Source organism: Phoca vitulina, unplaced genomic scaffold, assembly GCF_004348235.1.
Source record: "Phoca vitulina isolate PV1807 unplaced genomic scaffold, GSC_HSeal_1.0 scaffold73, whole genome shotgun sequence".
Taxonomy (NCBI): Eukaryota; Metazoa; Chordata; class Mammalia; order Carnivora; family Phocidae; genus Phoca; species Phoca vitulina.
Genome location: NW_022589776.1, coordinates 655,889 through 664,832, shown reverse-complemented (window position 1 = coordinate 664,832; position 8,944 = coordinate 655,889). Strand labels below are relative to the sequence as shown.

Below are 8,944 nucleotides of genomic sequence, written 5' to 3'. Positions count from 1 at the left end.
AAGTTAAATGAGGGATAGTTTAAAAAGTAAAAAGTGGGGTGTCTTTCATTCCTAGAAGGCCAATCTTATACCTTTAGGAAGCACCAGATTATGCATAGCTCCTGAGATATGCTTGCAAATAATCAAATGTCACTTTTCTTCTGTTACCAATCCAAACTTACCAGCACCTGCTATGTGCCAGGCCCCATGCCAGTTAGCGACGGAGAGATGGTTAGGTGATGGTTTCCTCCTTCACGCCTAATGGAGTTGCTCAGTCAGTCACTGATACTCTTACAATGTGGGTGTTTATCATCTTCATCTCCCTGAACACCTCCATCTCCTCCGTGACTCTTGCCACATGCATCTTTTGACTTGTAGGAAATCCTAAGACACTCCTTTCCCTGAAATGGTCTAGTTCTAGACAGCCACTCTAGTCCAGGGAGATGAGAGATGGCTCCTGACATGGGTCATCTGGCTGAACCAGTTCTCATCAATTCATTACTTAACTTTCCCACTTGACTAATAAGTGACTAGGCACACTCTAGCCTGCGATGTTGTTATAGGCCTGTTTGGGAGTTACTGGGCTGTGGCCATTTTGTTTTTTCTTTTTCTTTTTTTCTTATTTAGTTAAATTTTATTTATTTATTTATTTATTTATTAGTTTTAATAATCTCTACACTCAACATGGGGCTTGAACTCATAACCCTGAGATCAAGAGTCACATGCTCAGGCACCTCGGTGGCTCAGTTGGTTGAGCGCCTGCCTTAGGCTCAGGTCATGATCCCAGGGTCCTGGGATGGAGTCCTGCATAGGGCTCCCTGATCAGTGGGGAGTCTGCTTCTCCCTCAGCCCCGTCCCTCTGCCTACCCTCCTTCTCGTGCACATCCTCTCCACCTCCCTTGCAAAAATAAATAAATAAAATCTTAAAAAAAAAAAAAGAGTCACATGCTCTTTGGACTGAGCCAGCCAGGCACCCCAGGCTATGACCATTTTCTAAAGGGAAAAGTGAAGAGTTTTGATTTCAAGTCATCGGGAAAGAATCACTATCACTTTAAGCATTAAACACAGAAATATCTCTAAAAGAAATGTCAGCCCTTTGGAAAATCTCTGAAAAGCCCAGCTATGTGACCATAAGCCAACTCCATCCCTTTTCCAAATGTACAAATTTCTTCTTGGGAAAGTGTAAGTTATAAGGGTCAAAATGCAATGCCTTAGGATCAGTTGTCATGGAAACAAAGCTCAGACATGAAGAGCTCATTCAGTCTCATACCTCCTTTCCCACCAGGTACTGCTCTGGGGGAAATGCTGGGCAGACACAGCCTCCGAGCAGAAGGGACAGTCTGTGATCAGAGAGTCCCAGATCAAAAAGCTTTACCCTCTCAGAATTTTTCGGGAGAGCCTGTCGTTCTCATTCCCGAATGGAGGAAGACATGGAGAGCTGTGAGGAAGTGAGCTTTCAAATTCAGTTTACATTAATTTTTCATAAACTTCACTAACAACACTCTTCTCCTGTTTCCTTTCTTTCTTTTCTTTCTCTCCTTCTGTCCATCTACTCTGCTTATTTCCTACTTCATCCCGGTCATCCCCAGTATTGTCTTATTGACCTCTTTTCCAGACTCCTAAGAGTTGACAAACCAGTTCCTCAACTATCCCCTTCAGCTCCCCGTCATCACTAACTGTAAGTGACAGGTCAACCTTCTGAACTCTAAAGACAGCATGTGCCTTTTATTTTTTATTTATTTATTTATTTATTTTTAGAAAGTGAGAGAGCAAGCACAAGCAGGGAGAGTGGCAGGCAGAGAGAGAAGCAGTCTCCCATTAGCAGGGAGCCCGACATGGGGCTCGCCAAAGGCAGACGCTTAACCGACTGAGCCACCCAGGCGCCCCAGCATGTGCCTTTTACAAAGAAAATGGGGGCAGCCTTCTCGAAGACATGCCGGTTTCAGCTGCTCCCAGACACAGCACTTCATTCAGACTCTCTGAGGAGAGCGCACACAGCACTTTTGTGTCATGCAGTAGTTGATGACACCAGATCTTGCAGGTATTAATGTTTAGTCATCTTTCTCTCACCAGTGGGTAACCAGCGTCTAACACGGCGCCAGGACATAATGAGTGTGTGGTGTTGCCTGCTCGGCCCCACCCACTACCCTTGAAAATTGTGTCTCTCTTTCCCCACCACTTCATCTTTATGGCGTTCTTATTTAATCTCATCCCAATGGTCCTAACTGATTGCTTGATGATAAGATTCCTTTCCAAGTTGGGCTAGGTGCCTTATCGTGGATTTTGAAGCTTGGAACTACAGTGGCTAAAAGCTATAAAGGTAAATATTGGAAGATGTTCATAGTCAGGTTTTCTACCACATGGAAATAGATGGTCTCTAATAGGAAAAGGCAACAGACAACCCCCAGGAAGAAAGAGATGGAGAGAGATTTCACACCATATTAGGTCCCTGGTTTTAATGGTTCCTGAGGTCTGCTGCATCCCTGCCCTTCTTGTGGCTTGGTTGCTCTGGGAGAAAACCCAGGATCCTTCAAGTATGCTCCCATTTTTTCTTAAGGTATAAATTGAGGTTTTGTCATTTGCCATCAAAAGGATCTTGACTATTCCCTGGAATTTAGCAGGCACTTTATGTAAATGTTTGCTGAATGATGAATGGGCAGTTTTTCAGCATCCAAATTCAGAATACCATAAGGCTTGAAGATGTTGGAAAGGCCATTTGGTTTATCCCTCATTCTGAGTGCCAATCACAGACACTCCAACCAAGGAGAAAGTGCTCTTAGTTGTAAAGCCCTGGGAAGAAGATTTTAACAAAGGACATCAGAAGAGCATGAACAATCATAACATCTTGAACCTCTCCTTTTTCCTTATAAGTCCTCCTGCATTCCATTCTCAGTCTTGATGATCTTCCACTTCTCATTTTTAAACTATTATTTTAAATCTTTAATTCTTTTATCTCTTTCAAGTTTTCATATCATCTAAAGTCTATTTGTATTTCCCAACCTTTTTTGTTTTGTTTTGTTAATAGTGTCACATATATCATTGTTCCCTGATGATAAGAGAGAACTCCTTTTCCAGAGAATTAAAGCAGCTCATCATTAAGGGGCATATGATATACATTCTTTCATTCAGCAGACATTTACTGAGAGCCTTGTATAAGACAGGTACTATGCTAAAGACTGGGATACAGAAATATTACAACTAGATCCTTCGTGAAATAAATTAAAGTTTAGTCTAAACCTGATACAGAATTTCATTTGTCTGAGATTTAAATAATTACAGTCATTGTCCTTATTTTTTTCATTGATTCATTCACCGTTCAGTCATTCAACAAGTATTTTTGAGTTTCTATTTTGGGCTGGGTACTATTCGGGCTCTGGGTTTATGGAATGAACAATGTCCCTATATTCTAATGGGAGAAGAAAGAAAAAAAGCAAGTTCACAATTAACAAATTATTTCAGTTGGTATTGGATAGCGATAATTGTTATGACTAAAAGAAGCAGAATAAAGGGTTTAAAAATCCTGGCTTGTAGGCAGGCTATTACAGATGAGATAGTCAAGGAGGTCTTCCCTGAGGAGGTGGCATTTAAACAGAGACCTGAATTACACAAAAGGTTGAACCATGCAAAGACCTAATGAGATAGCAGCCCTGCCAGATGGCCCAAAGAACTAGACTAGATGGATTCTGGGGTTCCCTCCAGCAGGAAAACTTAGAATTTTACCCTTTCTGCCTAGTTTCTGTTTTACAACAGCTTTTACGCTTTCTCTCAAAACTTTTGCCAGCATCCATAACTTCTAGTTGTAGAGCCCAGAATTAGTCTCTAGCAAGGTTTTGTCAAAAATTCAGACTCCTGGCCCCAGCAGCTTATACTCATACCTGTAGATGCCAGCATAATACCATGTAGCCCTCCCTCATTTCAGAAAGAGCCCAAGATGCCAGACAAAGACAGGTTCTGATTTTTCAGGGTAAAAAAAAAATGATTTTGCGGAGCATTAAACAGCATCCCAGTGCCATGGTTAATGTGCTGTATAAACCCTAATTTCTCCATCTATAAAGATTTTATTTATTTATTTGAGAGAGAGAGAGAGCACAAGCAGGGGGCGGAGCAGAGGGAGAGGGAGAAGCAGACTCCCCACTGGGCACAGGGCCTGATGAGGGGCTCGATCCCAGGACCCCGAGATCATGACCTGAGCTGAAGGCAGACGCTTAACCAACTGAGCCACCCAAGCACCCCTAATTTCTCCATCTATAATTTTTTAAAGATTTATTTTATTTATTTGAGAGAGAGAGTGCAAGCAAGGTTGGGGCAGAGGTGGAGGGAGAGGGACAGGCAGACTCCACGCTGACTGTGGAGCCCAACCCAGGGCTTGATCTCATGACCCTGAGATCATGACCTGAGCTAAAATCAAGAGTCAGATGTTTAACCGACTGAGCCACCTAGGCGCGCCTCTATCTGTAATTTTGAAGTGGTCACAATATACAAAATATTGTCTTTATAATTTAAACTCACAAGAAAGAGACCAGAGGCCAAAACCCTATGCAATGAAGTCTACCAGATGCCTGGTGTCCTTTGGTTGCATTAGAACTGCAGACTTTGACTATTGCTAGAGTAGGTGGGCCATCAGACAGGCTTTGTGAATCTTGGTTCTGAAGATTTACTTTTGCTTCTGCCAGTCACCCTGAGATCACTTCAAATTACATTCTCAGATGGAGAATATTTGGGCCACTCTAGTCATGTGAACTTTGGCCACGTGTATGAGTGTAACTTCTCAGATGAGATGTTTCTCAGCCTTTCTCCACCACTGCCAAGATGGAAACACACAAGATTTTTTGCTGTCTCTCCCTGTGTGGTAAGTTTATTTCTCGTTTAGCTCTGTAGGGAAGGTATAGCCCTTTGGTGTCTCAGCTTTATGTAGGGGTCTCCCATTAGATTCCTTGTCTTGGGCACTTTTTCTTAATAGGTGTATAAAATAATGGCACGTTTTTAATTGATGGCATCCTAGATGGAGTAACATCTAGTAATTAATTAGAAAGACTAGCACTTTGGGAATAAAATACAAGGTGGGTATGTGGAATGAGGGTGGCACAGAGGGAGAAAGCCACTGAAAAGGGACACGGGGACAAATGAAGAGCTAGTTCATCATCTACAATCAGTCAGAAAGGAATCAGAATCTGACTCGACTGATAGAGTACTGTGATCATTGGCTACTATTTGGGGTCGGAATGCCTGAGGATGTGGTATGACACCAGTGAGACCCTATACCTTAGGGTAGCATATCAAAGGCCCAAGCACAGCTAGGAGAGTGGCTCCAAGAGTTTACACTGAACTACGTATGGTTCAGTGGGTGGGGGCTCAAGTTCTTTTCCTGAAGGGAAGGTGACTGGGGACCCTTGCCCATCATTTCTTTATTCTTTATCTCCCCTACTATATGTAAATTCCAGTAAGATCAGGAACTTTGTCTTTCTTCTACATCAGTGTCTTCCAGTGCCAAGAATAGTCCCTGACTCATACTAGGGGTTTAACAAGTGTATGTGATGAATGTATAGGAGATGGGTCACTGTTGGCACTGCCGGTGGTGTTCTAGGGGTTCAGGCCTGCATTCACAGTGCTGAGGAGGCCCAGTTACCAGGCCCAAAGCGAGCAGGCAGAATTACAGAGATGCTAGAAGTGGGAGCCAAGATGCAAAGCCAAGTGGGTCAGGAAGGAGAGGAGCTGATGTGTGAGGAGGATTAGAACAGGCAGAGGGAAGGATACTGGAGGAGTGCCCTGAGCTGGAGGGCAGGCTTCTCTTCAGGAGAATGCTTAGGTGCCCATGGGTTTGGCTCACCCTAGGGTCCTTTCTCTCCCACACCAGAGGTCTCTTTTCTTCATCTTTGCCTCTCCTCCTCATCACCAAACTTCCTTCTTTCTTCAACTCACTGCAATCCCAATTCCTTTCAAACCCCTAGTACTCTGACTAAGCTTAACCCTAACATCTTAATTATATCTGGTAACTTCTCTTCACTACTTTCACGTTTGACTTCCCTGTGGTATTTGACCTCATTGGTAACCTCCTATTTCCTAAAACTCTGCCCTTGGTTTCTGGGACACTTTCTTCTGGTTTATTCTCAGTTTAATTTGAAACCTTCTCTTTCTTATCCTCTGTTGGCATTCTCCAGGCCTGCCCCCTTGGATCCCCCCCTTTACACACTATGGTACAACACCATCTCCTTGACTTATCTCATTGATATCTGTAGCTTCAAATACCACCTTCAGACTGTTGACTCAGAAATGAACCTCCAGTCCAGGTCTCTCTTCATAGCGTCCAACCATATATTCAGCTAGAAGTTGTACATCCTTGTACCTTTGTACCATCATGTACTAAGATGGAAGTGCCATCCTAAGGGAACTCAGCCAACATAAGTACAGAGACCAAGCTTGTAACCTCCATGGTCCATCACCCCTTTGAGGCTACCCATTTGCACTAGATCCAGTACCAATTGCTCTTTAAAATTAGCTTATGGACAGCTCTTCTAGGAAACCCTCTAGGCCAGGCTAGAGACCCCTCCTACTACCCTGTACATACCTCTATCATAGCACTTCTAACATCTCACTGTGGTTATCTGTCAGCCTACCTCTACTGCCCAAACTTCTCAAGGACAGAAAATGATTATATTCATTGTCATATCCACAGCACCCAGTATGATGCTTCTTGCTTAGTAAGTTTTCAACAAATATTTATTGAATTAAAGTAAACCAAATGGAGAGAAGCTCTAAGCTAACTGATGGCGCTAGGGGGCAAAGACGCCTGCTCCCAGTATTGGACTCCTGTTTTTCTTCTGCTTTCCAAGAATTTCTCAATATTGAAACTGATGCCCTCTTTGTTTAACATAAAAATTTCACAGCCCCATAGTGTCTTTACTATGCAAAAGATAACTAATAGTTTTTAACTAGAGTCCAGTTTCTATACATCCTCACCAGCTAAAAAGACTTTGTTCAGATTTATTTTCATTATTTTCTATTATGAACACAAGCATATCTTGTTTTAAATGCATATGTGTATATGCAAAACATTTCAATATTGAATGCAATTTCTAACTCTACCCCCTAGATTGTGATATGGCTGCACTGAGAATCCCTGGGTTTCCCAGTTTTGCTCTGGCCAGACTCGCTTCCTCAGGGAGCCCCTTGCATCTTTCCAGTGACTGTTTGTTTCAGATTTCCAAGATGGTGAATTCCTGCCCTTGACATTTCCAGGTACCTCCTTCCCTCTCCACACATATATCTTTACCTTCCTCTCTACTGCTGCACTCATCCATGTTGTTAGGGCTCCAATTGCTGACCAAAATTCTAGGGCTGACAGATGTAAGACTTGTTCACTGACTTTGCCCCACTCTTGGGTCTAGTCTGCCTTCCTACCCTCTACCACCCACCTTTTAAGCCTTGTCTAAACTGGTGGGCAAGCTTCATGCCAGGACCTGCCTCCTCTGGCTCCTCCCCACACTATCATTCCAAAGATCTGACACATCCCAATAACCTAGAATGTCTACCAGGCTGAGAGAAGAGAGGCCTCTGCCTGGAGCCAGGGCGTGTCATTTCCCATCCTGGGAAAACCCAACAAGGTGAGGCTTGGCTTTGTTTGGTTTGCAGCCAGTTTTATCCCTCAGATGGCAGAGGACTCCATGGAGAGAATTGCTATTTTGAACATAACCTTTAACAAGGTTGAGGTGATTGGTTGATAAGAAATCTTAGACATTATGTTGACCAAGAAAGGGACACTGTTCCATAATCAGAGGGAAAGTAGGAGAGTGGAAGGAGCTTCAGCTATGTGCTCAGAAAGACCCAAGTTCTAGTTCCAAGGTATGAACCTAGCAAGCTATTTAGCCTTTGTGAGATCCACTTTCCTCATTCATATTTGGAGATAACAACCCTACCTATTTTGAACGGTTATTGTAAAGATGAAATGTGGCCTCACTAACTGTGGGGTTGAGCATGTGGTAGGGAGCACAGTAAAAGCTCATCCAATCACCATCTGTACCAGCATCCCCTATGGGTTTGATAAATCTTAGTTTATCAGGTTTCCAAATGTTAAATGAAAACATGTCTTTGCTCCTATGGCCAGAGACTAGGTGGAAACCTTGAGTGCAGTTGTATCATTTCTTGTAAGATTTTTTTTCCATTTGGATAATTAAATATCTTGTTCTTTAAAAATTAATGGGTCAAGAGAGCAAAATAGGTTTAAAAGCTAAACAATCACAGATACATATATGAATAGCCCTTAAGCATATGAAAACAAGTGCAATCTTGTAATTAGAGAAATACAAATTTCAATTGTACAGAGATATTTTTCATCTCAAAATTAGTTTAAAAGTGAAAATCGTTACAGTCATTGTTGAAGCTGAGGGTAACAGGCACTTGCATACATTTGTAGTAGTAATATAAATTAGAAAACTCTTATGCAGGGACATTTTGCAATTTCTAATAAATATACATATGAGCTTAGCTTAACAAATACGGAACACTTCACGAATTTGCATGTCATTCTCATGCGGGGGCCAGGCTAATCTCCATCCTTCCAATTTTAGTACATGTTCTGCTCTTACTGAGACAGATACGATTATCCTCATTATACAGCACAGGAAACCCAGACTCACAGAGGTTAAGTAACTTGACCAAAATGACACAATTACAAAACATCACAATTCTGGGTTTATCTCTGCAATTACAACAGCCCAATACAGTAGGATTGTTATCTCATGCTTATCAGAAGCTCTAATAGCTAATTACATATAAATTTGATGAACAAAAAAGAAAAATAATTACTCAGCAAGTGGCCCTTCCTTGATAGCAGCAGTTGAAGCGAATGATGTGAAGAGGGGTGGTATTTAGAGAGGTTTTGGCATTCTATAAAACAATTATCTTGGTCTCTGCAACAGGTCAATATCATGAAAAAGAAAGTTGGTGTATAGCATGTTTAGATTAAGAG

General features: G+C 42.2%; 1 non-coding gene across 1 annotated transcript; it reads right to left on the bottom strand.

Moving 5' to 3' along the window:
* Positions 1-8,465: 8,465 nt before the first annotated feature.
* LOC116625147 lies at positions 8,466-8,567 on the bottom strand. Its single transcript, XR_004298006.1, has one exon. It is a non-coding gene; the product is annotated as a U6 spliceosomal RNA (small nuclear RNA).
* Positions 8,568-8,944: the final 377 nt, after the last annotated feature.